Source organism: Mustela nigripes, chromosome 8 (assembly GCF_022355385.1).
Source record: "Mustela nigripes isolate SB6536 chromosome 8, MUSNIG.SB6536, whole genome shotgun sequence".
Classification (NCBI taxonomy): Eukaryota; Metazoa; Chordata; class Mammalia; order Carnivora; family Mustelidae; genus Mustela; species Mustela nigripes.
In genome coordinates this window covers 78,168,007-78,180,899 of record NC_081564.1, presented here as the reverse complement: position 1 = coordinate 78,180,899, position 12,893 = coordinate 78,168,007, and the positions used below count along the sequence as shown (strand labels likewise).

Sequence of the window (12,893 nt, the reverse complement as noted above, 5' to 3'; positions counted from 1 at the left end):
CCGAGAAGGGGACCGGAGTCAAGTCAGCCCGAGAAGGGGACCGGAGTCAAGTCAGCCCGAGAAGGGGACCGGAGTCAGACTTCATTTTCCCAAGTAAAAAAGTGATGACGCCACTTGAAAAAATTATGAAAAGTCCTTTATACTGAAAGGACCTCAGCAGTAAGGTAAAGTGTTTCACATTAGTGTCTGTGGTGCACACATGAGATAATAAATACAGTTCTACTGCGACACTGAAAAATAATCCTTACATATTCAGTAAGTTATGCCTGAGAAAATACTTCTTTTCTAAACTGCCTTCAGGCTCCAGCTCCCTTGAAAGATGGGAAACTATCCAAGTCTATGTATGCCCCTTGAGTTTAGTTTCCTATTTCTGCAGCACTCATTTGAAGTAAGGTTGCAGCATGGAAAGACATGTTTCATTTAACCACTCTGATTAGAAAAACGTGTGCTAAGTTTGTAATAAAATCTCCCTGGCTATAGGAATCCAAGATGACCATACTCAGACTTGGGGGGAAAAAAGTTATTTTTATGATTTCTGTATTCAGAAAAAGAGAAAATGTCTCAATCCTGAAAAAGTAGGATGCTCATTAACGGACAGGGTAGTAACGTTTTTTTAAAAGATAGTGATTCAAGTCACCAAAGATTGGATTTCCCTCAAGGTCACCTACTTAAACTTGGACTCTTAACCTTAAATGACAATACCTGCAATTATTAATCAGCCATTGTAATAGTATGTGTCAGATTCTAAAAAGACAAAAAGTCTTAACTAGTCCCTTCAGGCATTCCCTATTATCCTATTATAAATCCAGCCAAAAGGTCCCATGATCCGAGCTATGCCATCCTGCTTTCCTAACAGAATTTCGGGATGCTCTGCTAATTTAGAATGCTCCTGTGGGAAAAAAAAAGAAAAGAAAAAGAATATTCCTGTGAAGACCAAGGAAAGAACGCAGCAAGAACATTCAATGATATACCAAAAGAACTGCCACATTTCTGGCAAGAAACTGCATTTCCCTTTAAAACTCAGTCAGAGCAGGGACGCCTGGGTGGCTCAGTTGGTTAAGCAGCTGCCTTCAACTCGGGTCATGATCCCAGCGTCCTGGGATCGAGTCCCACATCGGGCTCCTTGTTTGGCGGGGAGCTGCTTCTCCCTCTGCCTCTGCCTGCCATTCTGTCCGCCTGTGCTTGCTCTCTCTCCCTCTCTCTCTGACAAATAAATAAATAAAATCTTTAAAAAAAAAAAACCTCAATCAGAGCAGAGCCCTACCTACCCCGTATGTAGAACCAAGAAGAGCCAACTAAAGGGGCTCCGGGTGGCTCAGGGTGGGGAGCGCATGTGACTCTTGATCTCAGGGTTGTAAGTTCAAGCCCTGTGCTGCGTGCGGAGCTTACTTAAAAAACAACAATAATAAAAACAACTCTGGAAGAAGAGCCAAGCAAGACCACAAGAGAAACATAGCAGGAAACTCCTCTCTTTGAATTGATAGCAATTATTAATACTTTCATATGGAAAAAATTATATTAAAATAAACATCGTAGTGTAGAATGGAGAGTTTACATAACATTTCAAGAGAAAACTCATGACTTCACGGCTGTGTCAGGCTTTGTAGCCAGCCTGCGCCGGCTTCTGTTCCCACCCTCCAAGTGCATGAGCAGGTCTAATTACTGACTTTTCACTTGAAAGTAAAAACTGGATCTGAACAAAGTTTGTTCTCAAGCAAATCCAATCATTCCACAAAACTCAAAAGAACTACAAACCAACCAATAATTTTTAAGCACTTACCAGGGCAACAATAAAAGTATGCCTGTCTCCGCTTGCCTTGGGAACAGCTAAAAAGAGGCTCTTAGAATTCCAGGCTCTGCAGTCCAAAGGCCCGCCAGGTCTCTGGCCAGCGGCTCAGTTCAGCACGGGGAAAACAAAGCCCGTCTCCCTTGCTGCAAAATCGGCTCCCTGTCCCATTTGTGCAGTACTAGACGACAATCTCCCACACTCTAGGGCTGCAAAACCTGGGGTCACTTTTAAAGCCTTCTTCCCCCTGCTATCCATACCTGAGTAGCCCCTCCGCTCTGCAGGCCAGATATCTCTTGCAGCCAGTCCTTCCTCTCAGTGATTCATACCTACACTCAGGTTACCGTTCCTTTTTTTTTTTTTTTTAAAGTTTTTATTTGTATTTATTTGTGAGAGAGAGACTGGAAGACAGAGCAAGCCGGGGGAGGAGCAGAGGGAGAGGGACCAGCAACCACCGAGCAGAGCTTGAGCCCGGCCCGAGCCGAGCCTCGATCCGGCAATACCTATCACGACCTGAGCCGAAACCGAAAGTCAGACACTTAACTAAGCCCCCCCAGGCACCCCCCAGGTTAGGGTTCTTGCCCTTAATGTCCCACTAGCCTCTCAACTATGGCAACAGCCACGTAACTATCTTCCCTGGCCCCCTTCTCCTCCCAGCACACACACCACCGCCAGGAGTTACTGCGGACACCTTCTCCTGTCCCACTTCAAGCCTGGGACTTCTGGAACATCTGAAATACTGGTAGTTGGTAACAATAGTATCTTGGCTGTCCTAAACCTGGAGATCATGCGCTATTCTAGATTATGGAACTTTACAGATGTCTAAGAATTTATTCTTTCGGCAGTAAGTTTATCTCAGTACTTCTGAATATACCCTAACTTGTCTTGCTTTGTCAAAAGTCAAATAAACAATGAATACTTTTTCTTGATGGTCTTGAGTCATCATTATTAAAGGATATGTGTAAGGAATAACAAATGATATCCATAAAGATGTCCTCAGGGACTACTGAGGGCCCAGGTTGGCTGGCTCCCACTTCTATGATTGCTACCTCCGAATAAGGCCAAGTGCTTTTACTTAAATTCTGCGATGTCTATTTGGGCTGTGAAGAGGCCTTTTCTGCAGGCTCCCTGGCTTACATGATTACATTTACAGCAGATAATCAAACAGGTGAGGTGTACTCATATTTAACTTCTTATTTATAAAGTCTGGTTTTTCTGCAGTGACTCTGTATTATGTGCAACCTGTTTCCTGTCATTCCTAGCTACTGTTTTATCATCTTATAGCTCAAACAATCACTAGCCTCACACAGAATTTACTAAAGAATTAGCTGGAAGATAAATGTACGTACACATAGGACTATGAACAATAAATGGCATAAGGAGGGTGTTAAAGAAGAGAAAAAGAGAATTTAAGTTGTTGCTATGAAAAGTACTAAAGGTCTGCATGTTTGGTTTCCTTGTACTTATATATACGTATGTGCACACACATTAGATATAAACATAACCGACCTCAAGTGCAGCCTGGGAACTACTCACCTTCATCAGTCAGACTTCCCACAGCCACAGAAGAAAAAAGCAATGTTCTAAATGGGCATCAGGGATTTGAGGCATGAAAAAAAACAGAAGCAGACAGCAGGACTATGGTAGCGAGAGACTAGACGTCAGAGGTGCAGAAGGTCCGACGCTGGGTTAGGAGACACTGAGGAAGAGTGGAGGGTACGGGCCCCTCCTGGTGCTGGGCTTTCCTGCCACACTTCTACCCTTCACAGCAGGGAGCAGGATCCCGATCTCACCTCTGACAAAACCTTCTGTAAAATAGCCCAGAAATTCTGGTAAAAATTCAGTATTTTATTAAATCTGATGTACTTGTGTGTACAAAGGCACTGTTTTGCTTTCACTCAGAAACAGTTAAATGTAATGTCTGACCAATCTATAGCTACACACACACACACACACACACACACACACACGCACGCACGCACGCACACAGCTAACTCGGGTTTTTCAAGCTATGCTTCTCTCGGATCAGCAATACCACCTACTAATATGGAAATGTTCACAAACAAAAAGTCTTACATATACTCACTAATGCTTAAGGAAAGAAATGGTTAAGGAAAGGAGCATCGTTGAGACTCAAGTATTTTTAGTCAATCTCCTTCTCCCACATACCCACGTGTGTTCATCTGACATGGTATCAGAGAAGCCCTCCCTGCCTGTTTATTGCCTTGACACAAGCCTTGATGTGGCTTTATGGGCTTCTGTGCCACAACATCAACATCTCCAAGATGGGAAATAAAGCCAGCCACCTCAATTGCTGGTTAAAGCTGCTTTTTCACCCCCTTCTTATTTGCTAACACCCAGATGCAAGGGGCTGGAAGAACTGGTTCCCTTTGCACAACACAGAAATAAACATAAAAATACAAATAGAAAAAAAGGAATAGGAGATATAAGAAGTTTCTGCATACACTCAAACATGCAAACAGAAGGAAAAAATAGCATGTAAAATTTCAGATACTCCAAAAAAATAATTCTTTAAAGCACTGCGATTTTTCTAAAGGCCAAAATTCATATTAGTTTGTACTTCATGAATACATATAATCACTACTGACTGCAAAAGTCAAGACCAAAAGGAAAGAGAGGGTGAGAGTGGTCCAGCTATTCTGGAAGTTTCTACTTGCCTATATTCCATATAAAGATAATTGGGATTAAAAATATTTTGAAAATTGAGAGCAGTTTGCTAAGGGGAAAAAAAAGAAAAGAAAAAAAGAAAAAAGCCACCCTGAGTGAACCATCTTTTCTCTGGAATCCAGAATATCTTTTCACATAAATCTGTCTGTTTTAGGTTTATCCATCGAGGATCAAAAACAGAAGCTGTGCCTTATCAACGGCTCGGTATGGTTATTTTAAACTCAAGATTGGTGTTTTTAAACACATAAGTATAACAAGCTTTAATTACAAGTTATAGTGACACACCACAGTAGACTTAACGAGCACAGCCCTTAGGTTAAAAAACAAAACAAACAAACAAGAAACCCAACCTCTCACTACCCATCTACTTTTGAAGGCTCGCTTGAATCACATAAAAGGATGCTCTGTAATAAATAGCAGACAAAGGGGGAAAGCTTTTACTGTTTGCCAGAAGGCACGATTCCAATATAAAGTGAGAAGAGGGGGAATGATTTCATGGGAGCTCGCCATGTTAATTACAGTAGGCTCACACTCCCACCACGGGTCCTGCCTGGTGCCTGCCCTCTCCGACAAGCCATCCCCCCACCCCCACCTTCCCACTGCTCCAGTCCTTACTTCCCACCTTGGGTTCCTGTACCCCCAATATCTGGCTCATACAGAAAAATACAAGTGCGCCAAATTACACAACCCCAGGGCAATGAAAGATGATCCATCTCCCAGAGATACAGCCCAGAGTTCTCTTTAACAACAGGCTCAAAAGAAGGAATTTAAAGCAAAGGAACATAAAAGGCCCCCCCTCTAGGCTGAGCTCAGACCACAGCCCTCAACAGAGAAAATGCTAGTGGCGTAGCTTCTTCATGGACAAGTTATTGAAAGATATCAAACAAACATAAAATAGACATGAAAGGCTTATGACAGGAGGGTACCGAACCAGTGCTGTGCCACTGAGGTCCGATACAACTAGAAATATTGTCGCAAAGGCAGGAGACTTAAGAAAGACTCTGAACAGAGAAAATGTTCTCTTAACCAGTCTCCTCTTAACCTACCCACCAGATTAACCACATGTCTCCATTCCTTCAACAGAACACACTAGTGAAGCCCATGGCTCTGTGGGTATCCCAGAACCTTCCTACACCTACCTGCTGAGTGGTAGGTTCGAACCAAGCCTGTAGCGCCCGTTATACTTGTAATTCTATTAACATTTATAACATCAGGGAAATAGGAATGCAAAAGGAAAAGTTATTTATATGAAAACTAAGTTAATGCTTTGGAGAAATTTAATAAAGTGAATCAACTAATAAAATATTAAAATAGGTTTGTGAAGAAACTGTAAACAGAGGGACGTGGGACCTGATAAAATCTAGTAACCTGGTTCTGAGGCAAGAACTGAAACACCAGTTCTGTTCCAGATTTAATTCCAGGAGCTACGTGTCAGCCTGGGAATGTTACACTGGAAATGTTCTTTGCTTTTCTCAGAATCCTTCTTCAAAATGATGCTTTAGAGGTATCTTATGCCTCTATACAAGTCTAGCATGAGAAAGTACAAAAAACTTTTATGTTCTGGGGCATCTGGGTGGCTCCATCAGTTAAATGTCCAACTCCTGGTTTCGACCCAGGTCGTGATCTCAGGGTCATGGGATCAAGCCCCGTGTCCGACTCTGCGCTGAGCAGGGAGTCTGCTTGGGACTCCCTGTCTCTTCCCCTCCCCCCTTCCTCTGCTCTTCCCTCCACTAAAATAAATAAATACATCGTTGTTGGTTTTTTTTTTTAAGATTTTATCTATTTATCTATTCGACAGACAGAGTACAAGTAGGCAGAGCAGCAGGGAAAGGGAGAAGCAGGCTCCCCACTGAGCCGAGATTCGATCCCAGTGCCCTGGGATCATAACCTGAGCCGAAGGCAGCGCTTAACTGACTGAGCCACTCAGGCGTCCCATAAATAAATCTTTAAAAAAATTTTATGTTCTGCTTTAACCAACTTTTTCAATTAACTGACCAGAGACTACTTTCAATCTTAGTATATACAAGGGTTTGTACTAAATAAATTAAACACAAACCATCCACAGACACAAAGGCAAAAATGTCACGATCTGCTGGACACAACTGGCAATTCTGCCACGTTCAGAGAAGGCCATGGTGTAGGGAGGAGTCAGAAGCGACTGTGAATGAAAAGGCCACCAGCACTTTCTAAACTAATTCCAACAAATGCAGCTACTACTAAGGGCAACAGACATTCTTTAAGCATGGGTGTGGGAAAAGTCAACATTTTATCCCCCTGCTTGTAAACAGCATTCTTAAATTACAGATGACTGCTTCGCCCTTAATACTGATGAAGAGAATTGTATGTTTAAATGAAAAGTTTGTCAAACAGAGAAGACAATAGTACAGCTTATGGGAACAGTTACCTTTGTTCTAAACTGGGGTAAAATGCACAACATAAAATTTACCATCTTCACTATTTTTAAGTGTTCCGTCTTGTGGCACGGAATACATTCACACTGTTGTACAACTATTAGTACCATCCATCGGCAGAACCTCTCAGCCCAAACTAAAGCTCCATACCCACTGAACACTAACTCCCCATTCTTCCCACTCCCCCAATCCCCAGGAATCACTGCTCTACTTTCTGTCTCTATGAATTTGATGGCTTTAAGTACCTCAGGTAAATGGAACCGTACACTATTTGTCCTTTTGTGACTGGTTTATATTACTAAAAACAATTTACTCAAGGGTCGAAAGTTAATAATAGAACTACTCTACAATCCAGCAATTACACTACTAGGCATCTATCCAAAGGATACAAAAGTACTGATTTGAAGGGATACATGTCCCCCAATGTTTATAGCAGCGTTATCTACAATAGCCAAATTATGGAAAGAGCCCAGAGACCCATCGACTGATGAATGGATAAAGAAGATGTGGTGTGGGAACCTGGGTGGCTCAGTGGGTTAAAGCCTCTGCTTTCAGCTCAGGTCATGATCCCAGGGTCCTGGGATCGAGCCCCACATCGGGCTCTCCGCTCAGCGGGGAGCCTGCTTCCTCCTCCTCTCTCTCTGCCTGCCTCTCTGCCTACTTGTGATCTCTGTCTGTCAAATAAATAAATAAAATCTTAAAAAAAAAAAAGAAGATGTGGTGTATAATGTACAATGGAATATTACTCAGTCATCAAAAAAGAATGACATCTTGCCATCTACAATGATGTGGATGGAGCTACAGTGTATTATATTAAGAAGAATAAGTCAGTCAGAAAAAGACAAATATCATACGATTTCATGCATGTGTGGAATTTAAGAAACAAAACAGATGAACAAAGGCGGGGGGGAAGAAGGCGGCAAACCAGGAAATAGACTCTTAACTATAGAGAACAAACTAAGGGTTGCTGGAGGGGAGCTGGGCAGGGGATGGGCCTGAAGCATGACGGGATTAAGGAGGGCAGTTGTGTTGGAGCACTGATGTGATATGTAAGTGATGAATCACTAAATTCTATACCTGAAACTAGTATTGGACTGGATGCCAAGTGGAATTTAAATAAGAACTTGGAAAAAAATGTTCTCAAGTTTTGACCACATCATACCATGTATCAAAATTTCTTTCTTTTTGTAGGCTGAATAATATTCCATTATATGTGCACACTACACTTTGTTTCTCCATTTATCCATCGGCAGACATCTGAGCTGCTTCCACCTTTTGGATATTGTGAATATTGCTGCTATGAGCATGGGGGTACAAATACCTCTTTGAGATCCTGCTTTCAGTTCTTTTGGGTATAAACTCAGGAGTGGAATTGCTAGACATGGTCATTTTATTTTTAATTTTTTGAGTAACTGCCATATTGTTTTCTATGGCAACTGTACCATTTTACATTCCCGTCAACAGCACAAATGGGTTCCAATTTTTCCATATCCTTGTCAACACTTCTTTTTATAGCAGCCAACCTAAGGAGTGTGAAGTGGTATCTCATTGTGTTTTGATTTCTGTTTCCATAATGATTAGTGATGTTGAGCTTTTTTTTTCATGTGTTTTATTAGCCACTTGTATACCTTCTTTAGGGAAATGTCCATTCAAGTCCTTCGCTCACTTTTCCTCAAGTTGTTTTGCTTAGTAACTCTGACTTTTAAGCTTCCAGGCATTTCTCTCTTTCTTTTTCCACCTGTGCCTACAGCAGCTGCTCACTCCTCCCCTCACAGCACATGCCCCGGTGTTCATCATGCGAGCCACTGCACCCAGTCGAACCCCGCACAACTCAGGAAGCCCCACCACAGTCTGCACTGGGAATGGCACCCCGTAGGGTTCTGCCGTACACAGCTGGGCACATCTGTAGGCAGGGGTCCAGCTTTCACCACTCACGAGCTTAATCTTAAATTTAAGTTTCCCTCCTACAGTGGCTCACCACTGCCAGGCACTCACTCACTGTGTTTACCCCAAGTGCTAAACGCTCTCACCGATCTCTACATCAGGCCCTAAGTCCCCCTTTCTTTTTCATCTGTTCCTCCAAAGAAGATTCAAGTTTTTATTGAAACAGATCCTTTAACAACACTTTTTGGGGGGCATTTCTCTATAACTAAAGCTGCCCAGTTACGGAGATACGGAACACTGTTTAAAAAAAAAAAAAAATGCTTGTACTGGAATCCTCCAGACTTGGAATCAAATCCCAGCGCTATCATTTACTATGAACTGAGTGACATCTCCAAACCTCCGTTTTCTCATTCATAAAATGTGAATGCTACTATTTAAATCACAAGGTGATTATGAGGATTAAGTGAAATAAAGTATACAAAGGCTAGCCCAATGTACTTTAGTTTTCTTTCTGTTGACTAGTATTCATTTGTTTTCTCTCTTTTCTCTCCTTTCTCAGTATTTGCCTGTCTCTCTCAAATTGATGGTCTGATCTAAAACAGGAGCAGGAGAAAAGAGGGTGATAAAAGATACACTTAGGGGGGGTGGGATTATGGACATTGGGGAGGGTATGTGATTTGGTGAGTGCTGTGAAGTGTGTAAACCTGGTGATTCACAGACCTGTACCCCTGGGGATAAAAATATATGTTTATAAAAAATAAAAAATTAAAAAAAAAAAAAAAAAAAAAATTAAAAAAAAAAAGATACACTTAGAACATAGTAATCTCCCTATAAATATCTACCTTTGGTTACCCAGAAATTATTATAGTTATTGACTAAGCACCTATTAAGGGTCAGGCACTTTATTAAGCTATACACTGAAAATTCTGAGATAATATTCAATTCAGTGACTAACTTACCTAGTTCTCCGGATTCACTGCTTCCCACTCTTCCCCCAACACTGCCTGCTTCCCCCAAGCCAAATGATGGTGCAGTTTCCTCATCTCTCAAGTGTAAGTATTAGGAACGCCTGGACAGCTCATTGAGTTAAGGGTCTGCCTTCAGCTCAGGTCATGACCCCAGGGTCCTTGGATGAGACCCACATTAGACTCCTTGCTCATCGGGAAGCCTGCTCCCCCTTCTGCCTGCTGCTTCCCTTTCTTGTGCTATCTCTGACAAATCAATAAAATCTTTAAAAATAAATACATAGATAAAGTGCAAGTGTATGTTAGACAGCATACTCCTTTCTAACTTAGGCTCCAAATCCGGCATGAAGGGTAAGCATCCAAAGAAAAGACATGCCAAAATCTTGGCAAACTAGCAGAGTGGGGCTCAGGTGGCAGTGGGGAGAGGGGGAGCTGATGCCCTCTGGCATTTGGAAAATTAGTTGTAAGCAAAGCTCTTCCTGACTGTAAAGAAGTTCACCACCCCCCCCCACCTCATTTAAGTCTATTACCAATGGCATTTTCCTCTCCCCAAGGGAATAAACAGTATTAAAACTTACAGTCTAGGTAGGTCAATTCTGCCCAACACCACCTCTAGTAGCCATATTACTAAGTTAGAAACCAGTATTATTTTCCTCTAGCTCAGTCCCAAAATATTGCTTTGCATTTCTGCTTTTGTTCTGGCAAAACAGAGCAACTGCTTCGCCCCCTATAAACAGTACTCTCTCTTTTCCTGGATGATACTAAATATAATTTGTAAATTATATAAGTACTTAAATGTTGAGAACATTATCATTTAAGGCAACAGAACAGAGGAACACAGTAGGAATCTTAACACTGCTTCAGAGTTTGCACAAATTCTCTCTGTTCTTCTAATGATGACTATAAAGTCTTCAATGGCTCTTTATCTCCTGACTGACATCACCACTGGCAGCCACCGCAATGTAATTGTTTGGGGGAAAAGCACTGCACATCTTTGAGCTGCGATCACATGCATTCTCTACTCCCTCCCTATCATCCAAACACTGTATTTAGTGAACAATATAAACAATACATCAATTAGAGTCCTTTAAAAATTGAGAATCCAATGAAAAACATACCAATTATCTGGTTTTCCATGTTTTATAACAACATAATTTTGGAACTATGATTTATTTGCCTCGAGTTATAAATAATGAGTTTTTAAATTATTCTCTCCTCCTCTAGCACTTACGTCATATTAATCTTTTTCCACAAATATCTATATATTTTCTGACTTCATGACTCATTTTGCCCTGAGCAGACCATGCTTCAATTTCTTGATTATGGCGACTACGTCAAAAAAGAAGCCACAATTACTAAAATCCAAAAAAAGATCCCTATAATCTTCCATTGATTTAAGTGTCAGTGAGAGTAGATTTGTGCTCTTTTCCAATTCCCTCTGAAAAAGTCAAATTAAGACTGAATGGAATGACAGGAAAGCAAAGATTCAATGATGTACCACCATATACCGAAGCAGGCTACATACCACTTTGCAAACTAAATGAGGGGGTTTTTTTTGGTGATAATTCCCTCGTTTCTCCAGCACACAGACAAATGTGTGGCTTCAGCAGTCTGAATTTGCACCACTCACTGAAACGACCTGCACTGGGCCCAGCAGAGCCCACAAGCCTCTCCCCCTTGTAAAGATGAGCACTTGCAGAGAAAGCCACAAAACCCGACTCCTGATTTACAGCGCACCAAATCATCGTACCTCATTCTACGGCAGAAACTAAAAATCATAATTCTGTTCCTGCTTACTTTCTTGTAACGACCCTCCAGAGTGAGAATATTACACTAGAAAACTCTTTCTCTTTGTGAGATGATGCTTTTGCAGTCGGTTTCTCAACCACGGCACTACTGACATTTTGGGGTAGATAATTCTTTCTTGCAAGGCTATCTATGGAACACTGGAGGATGTTTAGCTGTCCAACAATGACAGATCCCAGGAGCCATCTCCCTAGTGTGATAGCCAAAAATGCCTCCAGATGTTGCCACACGTCCCGGAGGAGACAAAACTCCCCAGATGAGAAGCACGGCTTTAGAGACAGAGGACGGTCTGCTTCTACACACGCAGTCTAGAAGGAGGAATCAGCAGTCCATGGAAGAGAATAATGTCAACAGTCTTCACACGGTGTCACAATTTAAAGATTAAAAACTTTGAAGACCATGAGACCAGCTCTGAAGATGCTGCTGAGACCCTGGCTAGCCGGCCGGCTGGCTACAGGCGAACGGGCGGGCGGCAGAAGGCCCCTCCTCGCCATGGCTGGCATTTGCAGGCCCCAGAACGACAGAGGTCACCTCAATTGAGAAGTACCAGTTTTCTAAAAGATAAGTATAAATATTCCCATTTTCTTTCCATCATGGGCACCATCATGCCTATGGGTCTCATTTTACTCTGTATGGAAGACGATTTCATTAAGTTAGGGCACAAGTTCCTGGGCCATATTCTAAAACATAAACCTGTAGCTGCTCTCAAGGGATTAAAAAAAATATGTCAAGAAGAAAGAGCAAAAGAAAAGCTTTCTCCAAGGCTTCAGGTGTCCCCTGGTTGACGGCAGTTTTCACGGATCAGAAGATACTCACTTCCCGAGTGCGGCACAATAGCTTCTTGTTGCAATGACCATGACAGCACAGCATTCACCCAACGGCGTGTGGGGACTGGGATCGCAATCTAGGAACTACAGGTGACTCAATTTACTTTTTAAATTTATTTATCTATCTATCTATCTATCTATCTATTTATTTATTTTTAAGGCTCTGAAAACAAATATTCTAGTTCATCACATTTTAGCACAAGTACCATTGGTGGGTACCAATTCCATACCCTTTCCATCTTCTGGCAAGAACGACGTTTCATTTGTCCCCAACCAATGTAAGAGATTCTCATAAACTTTCACCAAAACTATTTGCTTATGAGAGCTGAAATGAACCCCAACCATAGTAAGTGTTCAAGACATTTAAAAAGTAAATAAATTCTTTTTACTCCAGCACAAACAGATGCCAAAAAGCAGACCCCTGGAAGTACAGAAAACAAACAGCACTTCGCTCCAAAAACATCTGAGCTTAATGTCAAAAATTACTATGCTGCCCTCTGCTATCCCATCTTCCATGAGACTGAAA

General features: G+C 41.8%; 1 protein-coding gene across 1 annotated transcript in view; it reads right to left on the bottom strand.

Annotated features, from left to right (window-relative positions):
* The window catches only part of PHLPP1 (PH domain and leucine rich repeat protein phosphatase 1), a 205,779-nt gene that overhangs the window by 133,817 nt on the left and 59,069 nt on the right, over window positions 1-12,893 (bottom strand). The window lies entirely within an intron of this gene.